Here is a 26,858-nt window from a genome sequence, read left to right as displayed (position 1 = left end):
AGTTGTCTGCACCAATTTCAATGTCCACCTGAACGTCAAAAGAAAGAGCACAACACAGTAGCCATCCCAGAACTCTTCTGAAATCAGTAGTAACAGCTGCTCTTCATGGGTCTCACTGCTACAGTGGAAATGAAGGAATAAGCAATTCTAGAGCAAGTCTGGGTGTCAGGCTTGCTCATGTCTTCTTATCAGACCCCCAATGACTGGGGACAGTGGCAGCTCGGTCTAGGACTATTTAAGGCTGTGCTGCCTGTCATGTTCATGCCACATCAAGGTATAAAAGCTGTTTGGCCATCAGCCCTCAAACCTTTTGCAGAGAATAATTGTAAGGGGTTTGGTTTATCGAAGCTTAGTACCTGAAGTGCCAGACCAGAAAAGGCATGTTCAAGAGCTGATTACCAAGTCAGTCAGGTATCCAGCGATGCATACTGTGCTGCAAGTTAGGGTCCTTGTATACTGAACAGCTGATGCTTGGTAACCCTGACTATACATTGGCATGCTTCTGACACTTCTTTTTGTGCATACCTGTACACCAGGTGCATTATCAATCTGTCACATAATCACATTAAAGTAGAATCTCAGAAGGACATTAAGAGATCATCTGGTCAAACCTTCCAGGTGTAAAGGAGATTATACAGCACTGTCTGAACACATTTTTAAATCTTCCAGTGGTGGAGGCACTACAACATCCCTGAGGAGGTGGTTCCAGTGATTGATTATTCTCAAAATACTTATCTTTTAAAATATTTTATCTTGATACTGTGCAGCTTTGAGAATTCCAGTACAGATCAAGCAAGTGCTTAAAAGAACAACCTGCACAGTGAGGATCCTGCCATTAAAGACATGGCATAGTAGGCAAAGCTTAGCAATGTAGCAACAGTAAACTGACAGTCTGAAACTCCTCCTGCTGCAAATATTCCCACGCTGGAACCAAGGCAGTCTTGCCTGACAAACTAAAATCCTCTTGACCATATTGCAAGAGTTAATCAAAGCTGCCTCTTTTCCCAGCACAAAACCAAGTCCTGCTGCAGCAATAATCTTACATGTTAATTCTGGGCATTCAAACCCCTCCTTAACAGACATCTAAGCAAGTATTCCACAACGTGTGAAGAGACCAGAAATAATTATAGTTTGAATCATTATCCCAAAATCAACACCTACTACTAACTGTTCTCTAGCATCTTCTGAAAAGCCCTTTATTAATTTAAGCTTCAACAAATGGCTAAATGTCTAAGCAGTTATGCACACCTGCAGGCTGGATAAGCATACAAAATATATCACAGAGTTTATCAATAAAATTGTTCCCAACTGCTGACTCCTAAGTTTGTCATTTTAATTAGACAGTATTAATAAACCCATAATTTCAAACACAAACCAATATTGACTTTGAATAACACTTTAAGCATTCTGCAAATTAAAATCTGCTTTTTAAGCTATAACAAATATTTTTTTAGAATAATGAAGGAGTTTAAACCACTTCTAAATCTCCTTTTGTCTCCAGAGATTTTTCTTTTATACCAGTCACCATTTTCAAAAGCTATGAGTACCAAAAAAACCTTTATATGCTTGTGAAAAAAGACAACACAAATCAAACATTTGCTTCTACAACAAGGTGACCTGCCTAGTGGATGAGGATAGTAAAGATTTTCTACCTGAGTTTTAGTAAAGCCTTTGACACTGTCTCCCATAGCATTCTCCTTCCAAACTCAGGGCTTGAGGCTTGGATAAGGGCACTCTGCATCGCATAAAAATGGGCTGGATGGCATGGCCAAAGAGTGGTGGTGAATGGAATTAAGTCCAGCTGGTGCCCAGTTACTAGTAGCATCTCCCAGAGTTCAGTACTGGGGCCTGTCAATGACCTGGACAAGGGGATTGAGTGCATGCTCATAGAATCATAGAATCAACCAGGTTGGAAGAGACCTCCAAGATCATCGAGCCCAACCTAGCACCCAGCCCTAGCCAGTCAACTAGACCATGGCACTAAGTGCCTCATCCAGGCTTTTCTTGAAGACCCCCAGGGATGGTGCCTCCACCACCTCCCTGGGCAGCCCATTCCAATGGGAAATCACTCTCTCTGTGAAGAACTTCTTCCTAACATCCAGCCTATACCTACCCTGGCACAACTTGAGACTGTGTCCCCTTGTTCTATTGCTGGTTGCCTGGGAGAAGAGGCCAACCCCTACCTGGCTACAATGCCCCTTCAGGTAGTTGTAGACAGTAATAAGATCACCCCTGAGCCTCCTCTTCTCCAGGCTAAACAGGCCCAGCTCCCTCAACCTCTCCTCATAGGATTTGTGTTCCAGGCCCCTCACCAGCCTTGTTGCCCTTCTCTGGACACGTTCCAGCACCTCAACATCTCTCTTGAATTGAGGGGCCCAGAACTGGACACAGTACTCAAGGTGTGGTCTGACCAGTGCTGAGTACAGGGGAAGAATAACCTCCCTTGTCCTACTGGCCATACTGTTCCTGATGCAGGCCAGGATGCCATTGGCTCTCTTGGCCACCTGGGCACACTGCTGGCTCATCTTCAGCTTACTATCTATCAGTACCCCCAGGTCCCTTTCCTCCTGGCTGCTCTCCAGCCACTCAGTCCCCAGCCTGTAGCACTGCTTGGGGTTATTGTGGCCGAAGTGCAGAACCCTGCACTTGGCCTTGTTAAATCTCATCCCATTGGCCTCTGCCCACCCATCCAGCCTGTCCAGGTCCCTCTGCAGGGCTCTCCTACCTTCCAACAGATCAACACCTGCTCCTAGCTTGGTGTCATCTGCAAACTTACTGATGCTGGACTCAATGCCCTCGTCCAGATCATCAATAAAGATATTGAACAGGACTGGGCCCAGCACTGATCCTTGGGGAACACCACTAGTGACTGGCTGCCAACTGGATGTGGCACCATTCACCACCACTCTCGGAGCTCTGCCATCCAGCCAGTTCTTGATCCAGCAGATGACACCAAGCTGGGTGGCTAAATCAGTCTGCTGGAGGGTAGGGAGGCTTTGCAGTGCCTAGACAGGTTAGACCAATGGGTCAAGGCTAACTGTATGAAATACAACAAGGCCAAGTGCGAGGTCCTCCACCTGGGTCACAACAATCCCATGACAAGCTATACACTTAGGGAGGCGTGGTTGGAAAGCTGCAACTCTGAGAAGGACTTTCAGGGTATCGGTTGACAGTCAACTAAATATGACCAGTGTGCCCAGGTGGCCAAGAAAGCCAATGGCATATTGGCTTCTACTAGAAACACAATGGTCAGCAGGAACAGGGAAGCCATCATTCCCTTGTACTCAGCACTGGTGAGCACCTCAAGTACTGTGTTCAGCTCTGGACCGCTCACTACATGAAGGATGATGAGGTGCTGGAGTGTGTCCAGAGAAGGACAATGAGGCTGTTGAAGTCCCTGAAACACAGGACACATGAGGAGCATCTGAGGGAGCTGGGGTTGTTCAGTCTGCACAGGAAGAGGCTTAGGGGAGACCTCATCACTGTCTACACCTAACTGATAGGAGGGTGGGGTAAGGAGGAAGCGACCTTTTCTCTTCTGTGGCAAGCGACACAAGGAATAGAGGAAATGGTTTCAAGCTGTGCTGGGGGAGATTCAGGCTGGATGCTAGGAAATGCCACTTCACAGAGGAGTTACCAAACATTGGAATGGTCTGCCCAGGGCTGTGGTGAAGTCACACCTGAACATGTTTAAGCAGTGTGTAGACCTGGCATTCAGGGATGTGGTTTAGGATTGACTCTAAATTGGGTCAGTGGTTGGACTGGATGATATTTAAGGATTCTTCCAACCAGATGTTTTCTGTGACATCCTAAGCAAACATTAAACCTCTATTTCAGCAATTCAGGCTAAGCTGATTTCCCATCTCTGATTAAAAAGGGAGGATTTTGTATACTTATTTCATAACTGTGCTTATTAACAAGTAATTTTTATTTTGGGAAGACACAGCTACACACAAACTTTGGCCAACCTTACTATTGTGTCACCCTTTCAAATAATAAGGTAACACAATGAGAAGCCTTCTACAGGGGACACCTAAATGACAAACTAGAAATAATAATATAAAGACTCTGCTGATTACAGAACAGAGTGGTGATCAATGGTGCCAAGTCCAGCTGGAGAGCTGTAACTAGTGGAATCCCACAGGGATCAGTGCTGGGTCCAGTCCTGTCAGCATCTTCATCAATGACATTGATGAGAGCACAGAGTGTCTGTTCAGCAAGTTTGCTGATGACACCAAACTGGGAGTCTTGGCTGACACCTGAAGGTTGTGTGGCCATTCAGTGAGACTTGGACAGACTGGAGAGCTGGGGACAGAGGAACTTAATAAAGTTCAACAAAGGTAAGTGCAGAGTGCTGCACTTGGGAAGGAATGATACATTGCACCAGTACAAGCTGGGAGTGGAGAAGGACCTGGGAGTCCAGGTGGATAACAAGTTATCCATGGGACAGCAATGTGCCCTTGTGGCCAAGAAGGCCAATGGCATCCTGGAATGCATTAAGATCGTGTCCAGCAGATCAAGAGAGGTTCTCTCCCCTTTACTCTGCCATAGCGAGGCCCCACCTAGAACACTGCATGCAGTTCCACGCTCACCAGTTCAAGAGGGACAGGGATCTCTTGGACTCTCGAGAGTCCAACAGAGGGCCACAAGGATAACTACAGGACAGGAGCACTGCCTTATGAGAAAAGACTGAGAACTCTGAGGCTTTTAAGTCTGAGGAGAAGACTGATGGGGTCTAATAAATGTATATAAATATATGAGAGCTGAGTGTCAAGAAGGAAGGGACAGCCTCTTCTCACTTGTGCCCTCGGGCAATGGATGTAAACTACTGCACAGACAGTTCCACCTCAACCTGAGGAAGAACTTCTTTATTGCAAAGGTCACAGAGGACTGGAACAAGCTCCCTGGAGAAGTTAAGGAGTCTCCTCCTCTGGAGACTTTCAAGACCTGTCTGAATGCATTCCTGGGTGACCTGAGCTTCATTATATGATGCTATCTCCAGAAGTTCCTTCCAACCTCTTAACATCCTGTGTTCCTGCAACTTAACAGAAAGTCTACTTTAGCCTTTTCACACATTTTTACCAAGTCAAATTAGTCTATGCCTAAAGAGACAGCATACAGAAGCTTTCTGTTTAATAAGCATGATGTATTGAGCTTTTTCAGTTTTCTACTCCAAGGAACACCACAAAGCACAGAAGTTTTATTCTCCATACAGATTTGACTGGTTCAAAGAAACATCTACTATGAAACAGATTTAAACAAGTCAGTGCAAATAAATTCTGACCAATTTAATTGTAATTAATTTTTGCTTATTTTATGCAGAAAAACAAACACTTCTACATTATTAGGTTAAAACAGATACCCACATGTCATATATACCATGCTCACAAATCTCTTCACACCCGTACTTAAATCTTTGAAATCATCTTACTCTCCAAACAACAGTACTGCTATAGCTTGTTTTCCATTCACTCCAGACTGTTTATGAGAACAGATACTCAAAGCCCACAGGAGGATCTGCACTTTCTCCATCTCCTTGACACTACTGTGTAACAGCCACAAGCCAATCCACCTTATCATTTCAATGGAACCCTTTTCAGTATCTAATTTGTAAATGGATCAGCTGTCAGCACTGAAAACAACACTGGAAATTATTGATATTCCCCTTGAGAACATCACTTAATAGGCTTATGCAAATTTTGTACCTTTTATTTACTGCCCTAACCAAATCTAAATGGAACATGTTGTCAATAACAGCTCCTTCCACCAGTCACATGCTCAGCCCACTCATTAGGGTGGTTGAGCACAGCACTTAAATTGTCATTCAAGAAATAATAAAAGCATCTCTTGAGACATATCCCTGAGACAAGTACACTCATGGAGACTTAGTAAACTATGAATCAACAAATTGAATTACCTGATAAAACCCTGCACAAGCAAAGTGCTTTTAAACTTTTGGGTTATTCGAAGTGCATCCTCACACTGTAAGGAAACACACCAATAGCAACTGCAAGCTGTTGCCAGTCATCAAGAAGCATTTCTGACATGAGAATCATCACACATTTCATTACAAAAATGCATTTTATACATGACCTTTAAACTTTCTTGATTTATATGCAAGTTCCAATTCTATTTTAAAAGTATGGGACCGTAGATTAAATGAGCTGAACCAGGTTAAAACACAAGTTCATGCAACAAGAATAAATGCTTTCTGAAAAAGTCTAGAGACCTGAGTTGTGCTTTTGGGGGTTCTGAAACTTTTCAGAGATGAGCCTTCAAATTTTAAACTACCTACACAGCAGCTTATCTTGCATTAGAAAGGCTAGCATAAGTGAGCGTATGTGCAGCAGTCTGTCAGCCTCAGCAGTTAAATATATATGTATATACAAAATTAGATTCAGCTCCTAATTTATTAATATTACACTGGCCAAAGCCAAGATTTTACCTTTATTTGCCAAACAAACTGCAGTATTACAGCCTGCATCACAAAGCTGATTTATGCTTGGCAAGAGAACACAACATTCTCATAACATTTTCAATTAAAAAGCTATTCCTGTGAAGTTAGCAGATTTTCCTTTTATGTAAGGAAAGGAAAGATTCCAGAGATTTGCATACATATAGCTCTGTCAAAGTAAATCATGCATCTATTTTTTAAGCTCTGCCTCCTTACTTTGTGTACCCAGTAACTTCTCTCGCAACTGCAAAGTTACTCAGGGTTTCGCATCAGAGATCATATTCAGTAGCGATTTTGCCAAGAAAAGTTACAAGCAGTAGTGTTACAAGTCACCTCGACCATGCACTACAACTCCTTTAAGAACAAGTTTGAATATGCATCTGTTAACTACTGAGTTACACAAGAGTTTTCATACTGAATTTGTTTGCTTTCAGAAAGGGTGAGAGAAACACACACCAAAAAAAAAATGTGTTAAAGCAGCACTTTGAGAGGATATCTCAGTGGTCTTCAGTAGAATTACACATAGCAAGACTAAAGTCTAGTAAATCACATTTCTAGTTCCTCACTTGCTCCCTCACAGCACACACTGAAGCTCCACCTACATCTCCATTGTTCGTCATTTTAATCTACAGCTGCAAAATGAGACTTCTGTGAAGGAGGAGATCAGCTTCCCTTCCACACTCCTGATATCTCTAGGAGGCATTTTTGTACAGCATACTCATTTCTTTTTTAAGTATTGCTTCCACACAGACAGTAACAGAAATGCTTCTGTGGAGTGTCATACCCACTCTAGCTCATCTGCCAAGTTGCTACTCAAATTAACCTCTCACAGGAATACAACTGGACAATAAGGCAATGTGTAAGCAGGTAGCACATAGTAACAACAAGGAATTGCAGGCTAACAAAAGATGCTGATTTAAAATTCAGAATATTGTTAGGGGGAATATCTTTTTTTTTTTCCCTTCCCAAAAAGGAGAAAGCTGCTGAAAATGAAGTAGGGAATAAATACTGAACATTCGAGGTTGGAAGAAAGCAATATCTTTCTACAGAGCAAATAGGAAAGATGCTTCTGTTCTCCATTCAAAAGGAAAAAAATAACTTCTTTGTTCTATTTTACTTATGAATTACTAATATTAAACAAAAAATACTGTAAATAAATTGTCTTTTGAACTGCCACTGAAACAATGGGATCTTAAAATTTTTACTTTTATCCCAATAAAAACTCTAGTCCTGCTTTGTGGGTTTTTAATTAAAATAAATCATGTTTGAACTCTGTTACTTTTCCCCTTAGACTAAGACATGAAGCCAAATACTGTATTTTAAGGTTGTTTTAGGAAAGCTAAACAATTAGTAAAAAATTAATTAACTAAAATGAATAGAGTAGTTTCTTATAAGAAAGGCTTGTATGTGCCCTTTTTTTTCCCAAGGGCAAATGCAGCTTTCAGGATCAGATGGAAATACATGCAAGTTTCTTTACTGAAACTGTAAAGTTTTTAAACCTTGATGTCTTCTCCTGAGGAAATTCTGTAGGTTTTGATTTCTTGATTTGTTTTGTCTCTATTGAGAAACAATTGCAGCAAGTTCACAGGTGAGACTAGAAGGGTGATAAATATCTAAATTAACTTTGATACACAAATAAAAACATTAGAATATTTACTCTTAGAAAGAATACAAGTATTAAAAATCTAAGAATGAAAAAATGCAAAGATGTACAAGACATTGTATGAAACTTAGAACTCATGACTGAACTGGAAGGCAGGAAATTCTTTTTCATATAACATGAGACTGTGTAACATGCATAGGTAGTAAGGGATATCAAGAATTTGGTTTCATTAAAAATGCATTGCAATTTACAGAATTAAAGAGTATTTGGATATATCTCCTATCAGGAAATAAATAAATAAATAAATAAGAAAATAGAATTTGTTTGACCTCTTTCTCTCCACACATATTTCTAACTAATACAGAAGAAAATGAACATTCTTGATTTGTTGTGGAATCAAACAGGCATTTTTTTAAGCAAAACATTTCTCTTTAATGAAAATTTGAGAGACTTCCTTCATATCAAATGTAGAGAAAGGATGTTTCCAATTTCAGAATATGACTAGATGCTGGGGTTTGATGTGGGTTTTTTTTAGTTCAACAGAACAAAAAGTATCAGTATGCCAAAATCTTCCCCACAACTATAAATATTATTTTCTACTAAGTCCACTGAAGACATCAGCTCTGAAACACGTGGTAGCTGCCAGCACTGTTCACAGAACGCAACGCAGTCAGCACAGAGGTCCTACCTGGTAAAACTCAGGGTATTTATGCCAGAATTTATGTGTCTTCCATCATGAAAGTCATCTGAGCACTCCAAAGTCAGCTATAATTTATCCTCTAAAAAATATACTGTCTCTAAAAAATATACTCCCTATACAAGTGAGTAAAGATAATTAATTTAGACATGTAAGTCTGTAAATCTCTGAATGCTCTCACAGGAATAACCATTTAGACTTAAGTACATATGGTAAAAGCTTTGCATAAGATCCAGAAAGAATGACCCCAGGCCATTAAGAAATGCTTGTAACACTTACTAAAGCAAACTTTCTCTCCTGAAATAAGCAGTTACTACTTCTCGGCCTTCTGAGTCTAGCCAGAAAAAATCATCCATCTTAACCCATGCACCTCAGTGCCTTTACAGCACTGAAAAAGAAAAATGCTGTATTTCATAGCTTCAAGAACTGAATAGTCCATCTGTCAAACCCCTGTATTTCTTACTGCTGCACTCAAGTTGGCAATGCCTGCATGGAGAGTAAATGATGATGTTGGTGCTGCTGCCCCAATGTTTGCTCATTCTGTGCTAAGCAACCATTAAAAAAAATAATAATCTGTTTCATATGCTCTTTTTGCCCCCCAAAGAGTATGAAAAATGATCTCCCCTGTTGTCTACCACTTGTCACTCAGCCCACAGCAGTCAGCTGTCAAATCTAGGTCTAGGACAGCTGCACATCTCTGACTTTGCAGCTCAGATTAGCAATACTTTCAATTTGAATCTCATGAGGGAATTCTTGGATAGTTTGATTGGTTAGGGATTTTCCTTTTGTTGTTTGTTTGTAGATTCTTTCAACCAAAGTTTTAAGTGCTTCCATCAACCCGTATATTAGAATAGCCTTAGTCTAGACTCAGTATTTAGAAACACTGCCTCAGCTTGCCACCAAAGCTTGCTGATAGAAGCACAGACTGTTCAGATCTTAGAATTCATTTATTCATTAACAATTTGGGGAGTTGCCAACACAATATTAGAAGTGACAGATGTTCACAAAACAATGTCTGACAACTGCAGAAGCTTTCTGATATGGTCTAGCCTTGAGCTCTGTGGTAAAGGGTTGGACTTGATGATCTGTGAGGTCTCTTCCAACCCTGATGATACTGTGAGTGATACTGTGATAAGCCACAGTAGATTTTGCTTGGCCTAAGTGGCTACATGACGAAGAATACAATAAAAGCATGAAATATTAGCAACTCATACATGTCAAATCAAGTCCTGTCCCAGAAGAACTAAAAAATTCCAATTGTCACTGGCAAGCTCCCATTTCTGTCTGGATATCAATGGGTTTCTACATTCTCTCCTACAATCTACTATTCGTCACATACTTTTACTGATATTGTTATTGTATATGCCTTTTGATTGAGCAATACTTTCCCTGAAGTTTGCCTACAGTGAAAGAAAAAAAATAAAATACAAACAAAACAAACCACAAAACACCAAACTAAAATCCCTTCCCTCCCTGTAAGTAATTAGAGGTAATGCTGTGCAATCGTTTGGTAATTATGGCTGTTCCTGGGACACAGGAGGCATCTGCCAAAGTTCAGTCCACTAACCATAACCACATATACTGAAGGAAATCATGTAGCTTGGATAACCTAAAACAAGAGGCAACTTAGATTTCCTCAAGTTTAGCTACTCATTACAATATACAGTCACAACATAAACCTTATCCACCAGCATCTCAACATACCTATACCTGAAGGCAAAGAGAATTGCTTTCATTAAAATTATTGCTGAAAAATGGATTAGGAACTCCTACCACTGTTCCTTGGGATGAATCTTCACATAGAGACTTGATTATACACAAAACTGAGCTCAAGATGGTATCAATTCATTCTCTTTCCTGAAAATCTGATGACAGCATTTCAGGCTACATAGAAGGCTGAGGAAGTCAGCAGATTCATCTTTCTGCACAAAGACAACTGATTGGTGAGAAATTATCTCTCCCGAGTCAGCTAACTCCTGCTTTGTGATAGAGTCAGCACTAATGAAAGGAAAACACAGAAGTAAGATAGAAGACGAAGTAAGACACAAAAATAAGTTTATCTTATAAGCACTGTACAAAATATCTTCAATACCAAAACTGTCTGAGAGAGGGGTATAACCTGCATCTCTGCACACTTTGCTAATTGCCTGCCCACACACACATATATATAAAACTAATATTTTATATAATAAATCCACATACGTTCTACAGAGACTCATAGAATGGTTTGAGCTGGAAGGGACCATAAAGATCACCTAGTTCCAATTCACATGCCATGAGCAGGAATACCTCCTTCTAAACCAGGCTGCTCAAGGACCCATCCAACTAGTCTTTGAATACTTTCCAGGCTTGGAACAACTTCTCTGAGCAACATCTTCCAGTGCTTCACCACCCTCATGATGCAGAATTTGCTCCTGATGTATAATCCAGCTTCTTCAAGTTTGAAGCCACCACCCCTTGTCCTATTGCAACCTGCCTTTGTAAAACTCCCTCCCCAGATATCCCACAGGCCACTTTTGAATACTTTGTATGCATGAAACACATAAGGGTTGAATACTTTATATAAGTTATATACCATTTAAAAAAAAAAAGGTTTAAGACAACTCCAACTTGTCACACAACTTAGTCATGCACTGACTCCTGAGCAGCTAGTAGTCTAATAAGTCTGTAAATTAAGTGAAAAGAAAACAGGGTCAATACTAATTCATGTCTGATCTACTTGCTGACCTTATCCTTATGACAACTATAAATTTAAACTGTATTATCCTTGCAATCCTATTAAAGTAGGAGAAGAATGCAATTTCATCAGATAGAGTCTGACATTCAGATGCCCCAGGTCTCGCAGCACGAGTGCTGAATTCCTATTTCATACCAAGTCCTTTTAGGCGGTAAACAAGGCAAGCATAGTAGCTATACACTCCAGCAGGATACAGCAAATTGTCAGGAAGGACAGTTTGAAAAGGCAGATGACAGATAGCCCTAAACTACTCTCACTGATAGATTTCAGTCCCTTGGCTGAAGGTAGGAGAATGGCAAAAGTCTCAAGACAATGATGCTCAGTTAAAATTCATTGATCTAGGTAGGATAGGCTCACTTTCAGAGCAGGATAAAATCCAGTTTTTCCTTTTTTGGTGGGTTGGAAAGCTTGCTACCCCCACTACTGAAATTTACTAAACCAGCTCAAATGAGTTTAAAGTAAGATAAAGCTATATTTACTGCAAAACTAAATTTACAAATATATATACACAAAATATTTACAAGTATTGACAGTTATATACAATTTAGAAATAATATATAAACCAAATTCCCTCCTAGACAAAGAAATTGCCCAGAAGGGACTCAAAGCCACTCTCTCTCTCTTTTTCTCACACACCAAAACAAGCAGCAAAGCTTACTTTATTATCTGTTAGTGGAAGATATTAGAGCAGAGCAAAGGAGAAGTGAAGAGAAGGAGCATCCCAGAGCAAAGAGGGACAAATTATTTACATTTTGGCTTCTTATCCCTTTTAGCAAACCAATGAATAATACAGACTATCTCACTATTATTCTTTTACAACCAATGACCTAATTTCTCTCATTAAATTATTCCAATTAGCCTCAAACCAGTACATCCCCTTTACAAATGAAAAAGGAAAGCATTTTAAAAGCTTGAATGAACTGTTCATACCCATGTTACAGGTTATCACAAGGCATAGGCTTTGACCTTCAACAGTTTTCCATTACATAGCAAATGCCAAGTAACCAGAGCTGTCCAGTTGATGAACACTGGACATTAATGTACACAGAACAGAACTGCCCAACCATTTTTAAGCAACCTATGCATTACAAAACAGAGAAAGAATATTTTCACATAGCTTATAGCATTTGCTCAGAGTCAGCAAACCAAACAGAGCAAAACAAAGCAGTAAGGGGTTCACAGTTAAAAATAACAACCTGAGTTTCTCTCACCACTTTACATTTCCTTAATTTCCATATAACCTGTGATGATTGAAGGACTTGGGTCACCTTACATTAATTCCATGATGCTCAGACATATCTAAACAATTGGTTTGTTATTATGCTGAGCCACCTCATTAAACACTCACAAGGTAAACCCTGGTCCCTGGTGCCTGTAAAGCTACTTTTGAGCTTTGAGATCTTCTGCAGGACTTTGCAAATACATTCATGGCTTTCAGCAATATACATCCCATTTTTGCCAATCACAAATGCCTACCATATGCCAAGGAGAACAAAGTCTTAAGGGAGACAATCAAAAGAGAAATAAGAACATGAAAGTTTGTGTTTATTCTTGAAACAAATTTAGTAGCTATGGCATTTGACTGATTTTGTAGCTTACAATTTTCCTGCCTCCTTACTCCTCCAAACTAGAACACTACTCTCCTCCACTTTCTTTGGGCACACAGAGGCTCCATTGCTTAAGAGCAGACCCAACACAGGCTTTTTCATGCGCATTGTTTCCTATTGTACTTCTATCCAGGTACTAAGCTCTAGGTTACATGTCAATGCAACCCACATTCTCAGAAACCCTAGACAAGTACCACCAAGGACTATGAGAACCACATACAAGGAAAATGCCACTTTGATCACTAATCCAGATCTAAAGTTTGAACATTTGATATAAACATTTGATATTGCAATAGGCTCCTCTACAGAACTTTTATCTCATTTTGTATTTGATCTCTTTTTAATAAAAATACTTTAATGTAGATTTGAGCCTTCCTCATGCAAAAATAAGAGCTAATTTAGTTGGGAGTACATCCTTTAGAATTACTGAATTTCTCAGATGAATAACTGAGAAAAAGAGCTAATAATTCTTGAGCCTTAAACGATTTACTTGCATGCAGTTATAAGTGGATAAAAACTGCTCTTCCTATTTGACCTAGCTTCCTTGAGAACTAGAAGCAACAATGTAACTACCTATTCCTCCCCTTAAATGCTAAACTCCTTGCCATTAATAGCCTTTTATCTACCTGGTGAGTACCTTCAGTTACCATATAACCCACCAGTTACCATGCAGCAAATTCAGTACTTCAAGAGAGGGAAAATACTGCAGCAATCTGTTCCCAAGAAAAAATAAAGCAACCAAGGTAAGACATCAGGAAGCCCAGATGTCTATTGCCAAGGTAGCTCAACCCCTTTAGTGGCAGAGACCAAGTGCCAGCCTGAGCACTTCCATCTTGGGCCCTGTGGAACCAGTTGTGACTTGCTGGAAGGAGCCCAAGCCCTACCCACAGAACCCTCTCACATGAGCAGCAATCTGTAGCCATAAAAGCAGTTTGCTACAGCCCACTCCATCTCTGCCCTGCCATGGGGGGTGGGTTGCCCATTCGGGCAAACACAAACAACTGGAAAAAAATTATTTCTGTTCTGTCACCTACATCACACCAGCAAAACTCAAGCATCTTGAAAAGCCTTCCTCACCATAAGCATCTTCTTGGAGATTGCTCTTATCTAACTGAAATACCAACTGCTCTATCAAATTGGTTGCCAGCATCTTGCATCAGTAGAGAACATGCCCTTTTCTACATAGGGACAAAATCAATAATGTAAAGTAAGATCTGCTCTGACTTAATTACATCTTTTTTCATTAAAATATCTGAGGAATTGCCCAGCTCTGTAGATCTTACAGTCAAAAAGTCCTAATAAAAAAGAACCATGCTGCTAGATGAAAGCAATCAGGCATGCTTGTACAGCCATGCAGGCAAGAAATTAATCTAGCTGAAGACCTAAAGAAAAAGGTCAAGTAAGATTAGTTTTCAACTACACCAGTTACCACCTAACCTGAAGCTCTACAGCAATTATGTTACATTAAGGTGAGTACACAACAATAGCATCATTTGAAATTCCTTTTAACTATTACTCCAGTAACTAAAGAAAAAAACTGAGAACAACACATGTGTGCCAATCAGATGCTCACTCTTGATAGAAAGACTCAATCTAAAACTGCATTTCAATTCCCCAGTATTTTTCCACTAGAGGAATTTAACACCTCTCCTATCGCTACTTACTTGTTAGTCTCTTCTCAATTTACTCAGTAAAAATTTCATTACAGCTGTCTTAGTTTTAATCATTAGCAACTGTTCTACATTACATCATGAGACTTATTATAAAACTATCATTGCTTTAAGTGTCCAGTTGTAAAATAAAATATGAAGATTGTATTTTTCCAAGCATAAAATATTAGCAGTAGCAGAGTAATGTCAAGACTGGTTAGCTTCAATGATCCACTGAGAAAATTCAGTTCTACTAAAAAGAAGAAAATACTTCTTCAAAATGGAGAGAATTTGAAGTAATTTATGCTTCAAATTTTCCACATTAAAAATAGGGTTGTGAAAGTAGAGCCTCAAGAACAAAACTAATGAAAACATAACATTTCCTTGGCTTAGAGTAAATGCTGATCTTGAAACCAAAGAGAGAAAAATTACCAGCAGACATGGTACATAAAACTTTTCTATTTAAGGCTCACCTTGCTAAGCTAATTATAATACTTGGATGAGTAAGGAGCAGAAATTCCACCCAAGTTCACTCAGTTAAACTATTCAGCCTTCAACTCCCACACCATCTTTTCCATACCTAAGGAACTACAGGATGCCTCCCAATTTACTTGCAACATTTGATAACATTCAATAATAAAGTGTCCCTAAGATAAATGTTGCCTTAATTTGCATTTGCACATTGCAATTTCAGTTTACATCATATCATTCGCCTCCTCCAAAACAGTACCTCATTTTCTTCTCACATTCTTCTGTGTGCTAAAATAAAGGCTCTTTTCCATGCCAAAGGAATATTTGCTAGAATATCTCTTAATCTCAGCTGCTCTCCTCTTACCATGTCCTCTGATGTCTTTGCTCTTCAATCTCACAGCCATCTTTTGAATGCAACAGGATAAAATCAGTTAATCACAGGAAAAAGTTACTAGAAGCGATGCGCTTTGAATTTCTTCACATTTCCACATCCGGACAGGGTGCATTTTGAAAGACACACTTAAGCAGAATTCAATACAGAAGAGACATAGTAAAATAGCAGGGTTATAATATCCAGGGAAATCAGACTAGATGACCACTTCCCTCTACATCTATAAAATGTAACTATTGTAGCACTAGAGCTAAAGGAGACACAAATAAATTACACACTAGTTGAGAAGTTGATATGCAAAACTGCAGTAGTGAGCACCACATTGGCTCAAAAATCAGCACAAATAGAGGTGGTCCATATTTTCATGAAACATGATGTGAAGAGTGTCAAGAATCTGCTGACAAAATCCTACAGGCTCCCCAGGAATCACACTGGAAAGATGTCTACTGTATTTGTCACCCCTATATTAAACTACTGCCTTTCAGCTCTGGTCTCTCACCTTATCTTCTCTTCTGCCTTCAATCCCCTCTTTAATAGACTTGCAGCTCCTTAAAAGATTTCTTTTACAATGTATCTCCTTCTTCCAACACTATTTCTAAACTGAAGAAGAGTACGTACTTGAAACTCCCATTCAAAACTTGTGTTCTAACACCAGAAATAAGAAGACTATTTCTTTTCTGTCCACTAGTCAAGACACACTTTGCATCAACACTCACTGACCACCACAGCCTCTCACTGACAGGACCTCTCAGCAGTTCTCTTGTTACCACATCATTCTCACATGTAACACAGATTTCACAGTATCACAGTATTATCAGGGTTGGAAGAGACCTCACAGATCATCAAGTCCAACCCTTTACCACAGGGCTCAAGGCTAGACCATGGCACCAAGTGCCACGTCCAGTCCTGCCTTGAACAGCCCCAGGGACAGCGACTCCACCACCTCCCCGGGCAGCCCATTCCAGTGTCCAATGACTCTCTCAGTGAAGAACTTTCTCCTCACCTCCAGCCTAAATCTCCCCTGGCGCAGCTTGAGGCTGTGTCCTCTCGTTCTGGTGCTGGCCACCTGAGAGAAGAGAGCAACCTCCTCCTGGCCACAACCACCCCTCAGGTAGTTGTAGACAGCAATAAGGTCACCCCTGAGCCTCCTCTTCTCCAGGCTGAACAATCCCAGCTCCCTCAGCCTCTCCTCTTAGGGCTGTGCTCAAGGCCTCTCACCAGTGTCATTGCCCTTCTCTGGACATGCTCAAGCATTTCAATGTCCCTCCTAAACTGGGGGGCCCAGAACTGAACACAGTACTCAAGGTGTGGTCTAACCAGTGCAGAGTACAGGGGCAGAATGACCTCCCTGCTCCTGCTGACCACACCATTCCTGATGCAGGCCAGGATGCCACTGGCTCTCTTGGCCACCTGGGCACACTGCTGGCTCATGTTCAGGCGGGTATCAATCAGCACCCCCAGATCCCTCTCTGTCTGGCTGCTCTCCAGCCACTCCGACCCCAGCCTGTATCTCTGCATGGGGTTGTTGTGGCCAAAGTGCAGCACCCTGCACTTGGAGCTATTCCAAATAGTATGTGGTGATAAAAAAGCTGAAGCTTTTTAAACACGAGTAAAAATGAAGAGATAAACAAGAACTTACTTGCATTTTTCAGGCCACACTGTAGGTGAAGCTACTGGCACAAAAACTGGATAAAGTAACAAACCACTATAACCCACAGCTGTTCAATGAATTTAAAGCCACAACGAGTATTCTACCTGAGACTCAAACACAGCTCTGCAAATGGCAGTGAACAGTACTTCCCCCTTTATGAGGCACATGCATTATTTCTCCACCAAGGCAACAAGAGACATAAGGAGAAAAACATATACTGTTGCTTTGCAAGACTCAGTATTTCTGCTGTGAACCTCGTAGAAAGCTGCCACCATAGAGCTAGTGCCTTGAGGACCAGGCCCAGCACTGATCCCTGGGGACACCACTAGTGACTGGCTGCCAACCCTGCACTGAAATAAACAGACAATTACCACAAGAACAGCATGATATAGGTAATGAAGGATGGGAAGACCTCTAAGACTTATTGACCAGGATGGGAATACCTCTAAGATTTATTGACCAGGCTGGCCCAAAGAGATTTGGTATTTCATTTATGTTTGCCTGAAATAAAGCCAGTGGCTGTGGCCTTAACTGTTTTTTTATTTTCTTTCATTCAAAGCAAATCTCCCTTAAGAGAGTTTTATTCCCAGAGGCAGCAGCTGTGTCTTTATCCAAGATGGGAGAGCAGAGAGCCCAGCCTGCAGAAGGTAAGACACTCCTCCCCAACTGCTCCTGCAACACTACTACTCTTCACAGCTGGGACAAATCAAAATCTCATGGAAACAAGCAGCATCAGCAACAAGTGACCAAGCAGATAGTCTGTGATCACAGGCCTAGCTCCTGGTGACTTACCAGGTCACTATTTGGAAACAGTGTACTACAAACAATTTTCCTTTTGAAAATAGTCATTAGATTACAATCTGCATGTTAGTGATACTGTAATGAATTACCCAAGGATTCCTTTCAGCCACAAATCACTTTTCTGTAATTATTGAATTATTCTAGTTAAAAAGTACCCAGTCCAGACAGCAATTCAGAAAGCTGCCCAAAATAATGTTTAAAATGTGCATGGGTAGTTTGTTGAGCAATGCTTACAGTAGCAGATGTCTGTATTGGAGAAGACTAACATATAGAGCAGAGAGTAGTTCTCATAGTTCTAACTATGCATTGTGCTGACAGCAGTATGTATGCAGGGTATGTATTAATTAATTGCTCTGCTTTATTACTATTTCAGGAAGCAATATTTCCTTGAAAACTAGTGCTGTCTAATTTCCAGGGACATTTCACATTTTTAGCACTCAAATTCTAAAAAAATAATTCATTCACACACTATGGCATCGTTGTAAATACTTCCAATGCCATCAACTCAGCACTAATGATTTTAAAGGAAATTGGTACTTTTTAATTTACAAATCCTCTGGATTCAGAGGTATTGATTACAACTAGGCAGTTTTAATGCTGAGTAGCTGCCACACCTCCATCTACAAAAATGCTGTAATATATCAAATAAAATATATTAATAATTTTTTTTTAATCTAAATAATTAATTTTCAATATTTAAATCATAGATAAAGGACAATTAAAACTGGCAGTAGCCTATTGCAGGTTTCAGTAATCTACTGCAACTACTTAATTAACAAATCATTTTTAAATCATACATCAACACTTCTAGAGATAGAAGACCACGTGTGTCTACCAAGTCAAATCTATCCAATCACATGACAACACATGCTTCATTTCAGCCTGAATTCACAAGATGCAGAAATCTGAGCATATAAGTAATACTACAGCCTGCTCACATCATTCTGCACTGCAGAAGTGCATCAATCTCCCAGAAAACCTTCACTAATGAACCAGTTCAAAACTTAGATTGTTAAACATGAGTTTCAAAGTACTTCAGTGAAGTTAGTGCCATAGTGTGCTAGTCTGAAGCTAACTAGAACGTTTTGGTGAGAAGAATTAGATCACAGGCTGTGAAAGACAAACAAGGGTGATGTCTACTTCACTCATAGGCTTGCTGAGATGTATAAGAACAAGAATCCAAACATAGATAAGGCACTTCTTGGGGCATTGCTTGAGCTGCATTTCTTTCTCTAGCCTTTCTGCTGTCTCTCTGATTAATCCACTTTCCTTCCTAACCCCCTGGCCAAACCTCCATTCTTCCTTGGGACTGGGGCAAGGTTGAGAGGGGTGGGAGAGGGTGGAAGGGCAGCTGGGACTCCTGGGGACTCAGGTTTCTGGGAGGGGAGTTGTGTTTCTGTATTACCTTTTACCTTGTATATTTCTGTCTATAACTGTATATACTGTAAATATCTGCTTGTATATTGTGCTAAGCTGTAAATATAAGCTTCATTCAAATTTCCAGAGCTGGCTGAGTCTAGTCTGGGTGATTTCCAAAGCTGGGGGGGGGCAACACCCAAGCCATCACACATAGGTTGAGTGTTCATCTGCTGCTATTCATGCCAGCTTCAAAATGAAAGTGCAAGTGCTGGCTGGAGCAAAGTATTATGGGCCTTGAAGTTCAGATTGTGTTCCAGTTTGAGGCCAGTGCTTGTTCTGGCAAGGCATAAAACAAGCTAAACTGGTTTGGCCACTGCCCCTCTGGTTGCAGGGTCCAGGAGCAGAGTTAAGGAGCAGAGAAAACAGTGGAGGCTGGCTCCAAGAAGCCTGCTCTAAGGAGTAACAACACAGCACCACAGTCTCAGGTGCCTCTTGCAGCCCAAACCTGTGCCTTACTGCTTTTCACGAGGCAGGACACTTGAAATTCGTTGGCCAAAACTGTTGATGCTTGTGCCTATTGGCAAATTACTTCTTAAAATGTATTTAATAGGGGAATGATTTGAAAAAGCCTATCATTCAGCTAGTCAGGGACTAGGAGGCTACCCTGCAATTACTAGGGCAATTTAAAAAGCTGTAACAGGAGTGTTCAAAACAAGTCCCTTATACATATGACATCCTTCTAGACCAGATTCTTATTTACAAAAGCAACAGATACCCAGAGGATGGAATGTGGGCATTAAAAATACCACATTTCCCAATAGTGTAAGAACACCTTGAAATGTAACATTTTCTACAGAAGCAAAGCCCAGCACATCAGAATGACATACTCTGCATCTTATGATACAGAAAGCAAAGATTTGTGATAAGGACAGATATTCAAATTAAAATTAAAAATAATACTTTCTACTCAGAATTTAATCATGATTTAATATATTTAGAATGACAACTTTATGCTGCACACATACTTTAAGAGGCAGGTAGCAGCTCATCATTCAAAGTATATAGCTTAACCAGTACATTCAGAAAGACTGCTTTTTAAATTTTCATAAACATGTTCAATATCTTTATTGATGATCTGGACGAGGGGATTGAGTAAAGCATCACTAAGTTTGCAGATGACACCAAGCTAGGAGCAGGTGTTGATCTGTTCTAAGGTAGCAGAGCCCTGCAGAGGGACCTGGACAGGCTGGATGGGTGAGCAGAGGCCAATGGGATGAGATTTAACAAGGCCAAGTGCAGGGTTCTGCACTTTGGCCACAACAACCCCAAGCAGCGCTACAGGCTGGGGACTGAGCGGCTGGAGAGCAGCCAGGAAGAAAGGGATCTGGGGGTACTGATAGATAGTAGGCTGAAGATGAGGCAGCAGTGTGCCCAGGTGGCCAAGAGAGCCAATGGCATCCTGGCCTGCATCAGGAACAGTGTGGCCAGTAGGACAAGGGAGGTTATTCTGCCCCTGTACTCAGCACTGGTCAGGCCACACCTTGAGTACTGTGTCCAGTTCTGGGCCCCTCAATTCAAGAGAGATGTTGAGGTGCTGGAACGTGTCCAGAGAAGGGCAACAAAGCTGTTGAAGGGCCTGGAACACAAACCCTCTGAGGAGAGGCTGAGGGAGATGGGGTTGTTTAGCCTGGAGAAGAGGAGGCTCAGGGGGGACCTCATTGGTGTCTACAACTACCTGAAGAGACATTGTAGCCAGGTAGGGGTTGGCCTCTTCTCCCAGGCAACCACCAATAGAACAAGGGGACACAGTCTTAAGTTGTGCTAGGGGAAGTATAGGCTGGATGTTAGGAGGAAGTTCTTCCCAGAGAGAGTGATTGGCATTGGAATGGGCTGCCCAGGGAGGTGGTGGAGGCACTGTCCCTGGAGGTCTTCAAGAAAAGACTGGCTGAGGCACTTAGTGCCATGGTCTAGTTGACTGGATAGGGCTGGGGGATAGGCTGGCCTGGATGATCTTGGAGGTCTCTTCCAACCTGGTTGATTCTATGATTCTATGATCACAGAGGATTTTCCATTCATCCGGAATGCTGCCTTAAAGACACAAGAAACCTAAATATTTATAGTTATCTTTTCATAAATTACAGAAGCTCTTAACAAATTGCTAAAAAATTAATTGAAATAGAAATCATTAGAAAGAAATCTGAAGACAGATCTGGAGTAGACAGAAGAGTGCTAAAGCAGTTAACCTGAAAGAGCAATGAAGAAGGATTAAAACACTAAGTGACCTACAGAACTGGAGTTTCATATGGATTGTGCATTTGTAAAATGGACTGTTTGAAAAGCTTCTGTTATATAGCTTAATCTAGCAAGCAAGTCATGAAAGTTCTACTTACAAATAACAAAGTTAAGGGGATGAGTATCCTTGCAAATCTGAACAGTAAATGTTGTCCAAGAACACAAAAAAAAAAGTGGTCAACAGGTTTCACTTTCCATTTGCAGCTGATAAAAGATACTTTTTCATAATGGTGGACTCTTGAAGCACTTCAGCAAATATTTAAATACAGGCCTACTTCACTTGCATGCAAGTATTCTGTACTTTGTATAAATCATTACTTGCTGTAATTCAACTAGAAATACATAAGCACAGTTACTAAACTGAGAACTTAGGCTACTTGCATAGTGTAAAAAGGAGAATTTATGACAGATAATGCATCATTGTACTGACTTTTATTTAACTTTAAAATAGATAACTTCTATATATTTAGTGCCAGAATGCTGGCTTTGCTCTCCATGGAATAATGCTCTTTTTATAGCTAGCAGGCTGCCCAGAGCACCTTTCTTCTCTTGGAGACAACAGACTGATACAGCAGGAGCAAAGAAAGCTACTCCTAAGGGAAACAACGGTGCTCCCTTGCTTTGCCTCCCCTTTTGGTAATTTCTATCTTGCTATCCTTTGAAAAGCATCAAGCAGACGAATTCATCTGTGTAAAATGAATGGACATGAAACAATAAGACCTAGAAAGACGTTTCACACAAAAAAAGCAGAACATAAGACTGGTGAAAATCTCTCTCATAACGCAGAACAGAAGGAGAGAAATGCCATTTGGAAGGACAAGCCAGTGGAATCAAGAAGAACCACATCTCTGAAAATCATTTATTTTTGTGGAGGGTAAAAGGCTTTCTTCCCCACATCACAGAAGACAATTCTAGAGGACTACAGCCTCGCTTTGGTGCATATTAAATGTTTTCTTGATCCATTTCCTCTCCAAAGACCACATTACAACTAGCTGTCACTTTATGCTTCTTGTCATCTCTAGTTAGGGAGATTTACCTTTGTCTGTTCTTTCCTACTTATACAAATATGCATTTATCGAGGTCATAGTATGTCAATTACAATGGTTATGTGTCTGAGAAGTAAGAATTCTGCCCCTGTACTCTGCACACCTTGAGTACTGTGTTCAGTTCTGGGCCCCCCAGTTTAGGAGGGACATTGAGATGCTTGAGCGTGTCCAGAGAAGGGTGACGAGGCTGGTGAGAGGCCTTGAGCACAAGCCCTACGAGGAGAGGCTGAGGGAGCTGGGATTGTTCAGCCTGGAGAAGAGGAGGCTCAGGGGGGAGACCTTATTGCTCTCTACAACTACCTGAAGGGTGGTTGTGGCCAGGAGGAGGTTGCTCTCTTCTCTCAGGTGGCCAGCACCAGAACAAGAGGACACAGCCTCAGGCTGCGCCAGGGGAAATTTAGGCTGGAGGTGAGGAGAAAGTTCTTCACTGAGAGAGTCATTGGACACTGGAATGGGCTGCCCGGGGCGGTGGTGGAGTCGCCATCCCTGGAGCTGTTCCAAGGCAGGATTGGACGTGGCACTTGGTGCCATGGTCTAGCCTTGAGCCCTGTGGTAAAGGGTTGGACTTGATGATCTGTGAGGTCTCTTCCAACCTTGGTGATACTGTGATACTGTAATTCATTGTATGCAATACTGGATTAGAAGGCAAGCTAGCCAGCTGTGACAGAATCATGACATGTGAAATAATTTTCCTCCATTGCCACAATATTCAAGCAGCAAGCTCTTCCAGTCTAATGCCAAGAATCCACAAGTACCATTTAAGGCAGCCCTCTGTATGTTTATGTTTACTACACTGTTCCAAGCATCCAGTAAATATCTCACTTGAAAAGTTTAAGGGTCCATAAAGCAAGAGATGGGGGACATGGACAGGGTCACTGCAATCTTAAGAGCTCAGTAGTGTAGTATTCTCTACTCTAAACCAGAAAATTCAATGGCAGAAGACAAGTCTGACAGTATGCAGTATGTCTGATGACTACACTTAAAAGCATAAACAAAACCAAGAAAAAATTAGTAGACTCATAATCTTAGTTCTCAAAATAAATAATGCTTTAAAAAATAATGCTTTGAAGAGCCTTTGCATTTCCAAGTGCAACAACCAATTTCATAAAATTAACATTAAAAACATAGTTTGTAACCAGGGAGCATTTAAAATCTCTGCAACATCAGTACTGCTAACACTGTTAAATGCACTTTAAACAAATAATTTCCATAATGTTAAACAACAGCTAAATATTGCATATCAACTAATGGCTCTGTGCATACAGCTGACCTTCTTTTCATACATAAGAACACTGTACTTCTAAAATAAGTCCCATGAGTTATATCACTAGCTAAAACTCCTGTCATATTTAAGTAAAATTCAAATAGGGCACAGCTAGTGAGCACATGTTAAAAAACAAACTCACAAGCTCATAACGTGTCCAGAGAAGGGCAACAAAGCTGGTGAGGGGCCTGGAACACAAAGCCTATGAAGAGAGGCTGAGGGAGCTGGGGTTGTTTAGCCTGGAGAAGAGGAGGCTCAGGGGGGACCTCATTGCTGTCTACAACTACCTGAAGGGAGGTTGTAGCCAGGTGGGGGTTGGTCTCTTCTCCCAGGCAGCCAGCAACAGAACAAGGGGACACAGTCTCAAGTTGTGCCAAGGGAAGTATAGGCTGGATGTTAGGAGGAAGTTCTTCATAGAGAGAGTGATTTGCCATTGGAATGGGGTGGTGGAGTCACCGTCCCTGGAGGTGTTCAAGAAGAGACTGGATGAGGCACTGAGTGCCATGGTCTAGTCGATTGGATAGGGCTAGGGGATAGGTTGGCCTGGATGATCTTGGAGGTCTCCTCCAACCTGGCTGATTCTATGAGCGATTGATTCTATGATTGAACGGAATTGTAGCATGGCAAGGTCTTTCACCTTATCCAAGGTTTCTTCTTTTAAACAGCAGCACAGAAAACAGGTTTTTCTTTCTATCCATTGCCACAAAACAACAAAAACAGCTGTAGCACTTGATACTATTCATGCACTGTCTCATTGTAGAAACACAGCAATGATGCAGTATACTGTAGTCAAACTTGGACCCAAGTCCTCCCTAGGACACTCCAACACACAGGAACAGGAAAAGTACCCTCACGATGCTCAGTGCTTCTTACAACTCAAGAGAAATTGGTTCTTCCCAATTCTTTAGATAGGAGCTGATCTACATTTAAAACTTTTTTCCAAAAAATAAACGAATGTGGAAATAAACAATGGGCTGCAACTTACAAATGTGATTTCAACATCCATAAAACATAGTGCTGAGGTATACATACGAAATAAAAGATGCACAGTGCCTGAATCTTTCTATGTCATTTCTATTACGTGCATTTGTATACCAAAACATTAGAAGAGAGTTTGTGGTTAGTGCAGAAACTCTCACTCTCCTACCCCTACTAAAAATAGAATCCTTGTATTTAAAGCATTCCACAAATATCAACAATTTTCACAGTAACATAAGGTAAAAACCACACTACCACATGCATCAATCAACACTAGTTCCCCCAGACAGGCATAGCATGCCTTGTGTGTCTGCTTCCTAAAAGTTACATACTGCACTACCACAGCCATTTCTTTCGGAGGGTATTTAAACTGCATTTTTTATTACACATATCTTGAAACTTTTGATGTTTTGTCCATTATCTGCTTAAAAAAACAACTACTTTGTTATTTTGCCCCTGCGTACAAGAGGTTTCATGTGATAAAAGGTCTTTCCACCTTTGCACGCTAAGTACAAATCACTAACCTTTACTGCAGTTTATCAATGCTGGCTCAGAGAAAATCATGTCTGGCTTGCCTGAGCATAAACTCACCTATAAATGTTTAATGCTGAAAAACTGCTAAGAAGTTGCCAGTGAGTTTCTGAATTAATTTTAAATCATTGGTACTTTTCATAACATTTCTTCACTCTTTTACATCGAAGATTCTTCTGTCACCATATCCCAAACAAAATTTCCCAAATCAGTTTCCAACATGTAAAAGCAACATGAAATCTCCATATATTTCAGCATGGAAAGTTGTGGAAGCAATACCATTGTTCAACTAAGGCATAAATTCTTTACTCCACTTTGTTAGTAAAACAGCAGTTTCTTTTCTACATGAAAATAAAACTAATTAATAAATGCTACTGCCTGGAAGTGGCTCTGTTGAGGCAGGACAGCTCAAGCTTAGAATGACATGAACAGAAAGGAAATTCCAGAAGCACCCTTTACCCACTGCTCTTGGACAAGATGACAATCTGTGCAACCTCTTCACAGCATAGGATAAAGTGCAGATAGAGAGTAGGCTACTGCTGAATTGCTCATCTTTGACAAAGCTGATAAAACTAGATTACACACTTCACTAAATAATAAAGGGAAGATGTTGCTTGTAAGTGCAGCTAGTGGACTGATTAGCACAAGTTCATGACAAGTGCCCTGATAGCAGCACAGAAAAAGAAAGATTTAAAATACCAGTTAGAAAAACAAATACTTCACCCAAAAGGACGCTCTCCTTGCATATATATCAGTTTAGGAAAACATCTTGTTGAACCAGATAGCTACTTCACTTAGATCTTTTTACCACAGAGATACAGTTTCTAGGTGGTTAAGGATGTATAAAAAAAAAAATCCACAACATGCTTTCTAATTTCCAAACCACCCAAAGCTACCATTACTGTAACACTGTATTTAAAGTAGTATTTCTCAGAACACCAAGCCCAGAGAAATCCTGAACTTTAAAGGTACTTGACAAGGAAATGAAAGATCTACATGAATACTTTTAATAAGCCTTTATAACCGTGCTTTACCATAAGTGTGTGCACTCTTTCTCACTTGCCCTGATACTGGCTTAATTCCTAATAGCAAAGGCTCTGCTGAAAGTAAAAATCACAGCTTGAAGGTTACATTATTACAGAGACCATTTGTTACAGGAAATGGCTCATCATGTATTTCAGTTTGGTTCCCAGCGCTATGGCACTGCAGTACAGCATCAAAATTATGACTGGAAGGGGCAGCTATTTAGAGAGGTACAAGAATCAGTAAATCACAAGAATTAAAACCGTCAACATTTCCTAGGTATTCAAATCAGGTTATTCATAAA

At 40.6% G+C, this 26,858-nt stretch overlaps 1 protein-coding gene across 2 annotated transcripts in view; it reads right to left on the bottom strand.

Annotated features, from left to right (window-relative positions):
* Positions 1-26,858, bottom strand: part of DDX10 (DEAD-box helicase 10) — a 207,827-nt gene that overhangs the window by 131,399 nt on the left and 49,570 nt on the right. The gene's annotated exons all lie outside the window — the stretch shown is intronic.

This window comes from Pogoniulus pusillus, chromosome 3 (genome assembly GCF_015220805.1).
Source record: "Pogoniulus pusillus isolate bPogPus1 chromosome 3, bPogPus1.pri, whole genome shotgun sequence".
NCBI lineage: Eukaryota > Metazoa > Chordata > Aves > Piciformes > Lybiidae > Pogoniulus > Pogoniulus pusillus.
This window is presented reverse-complemented; position numbering and strand designations above follow the sequence as displayed.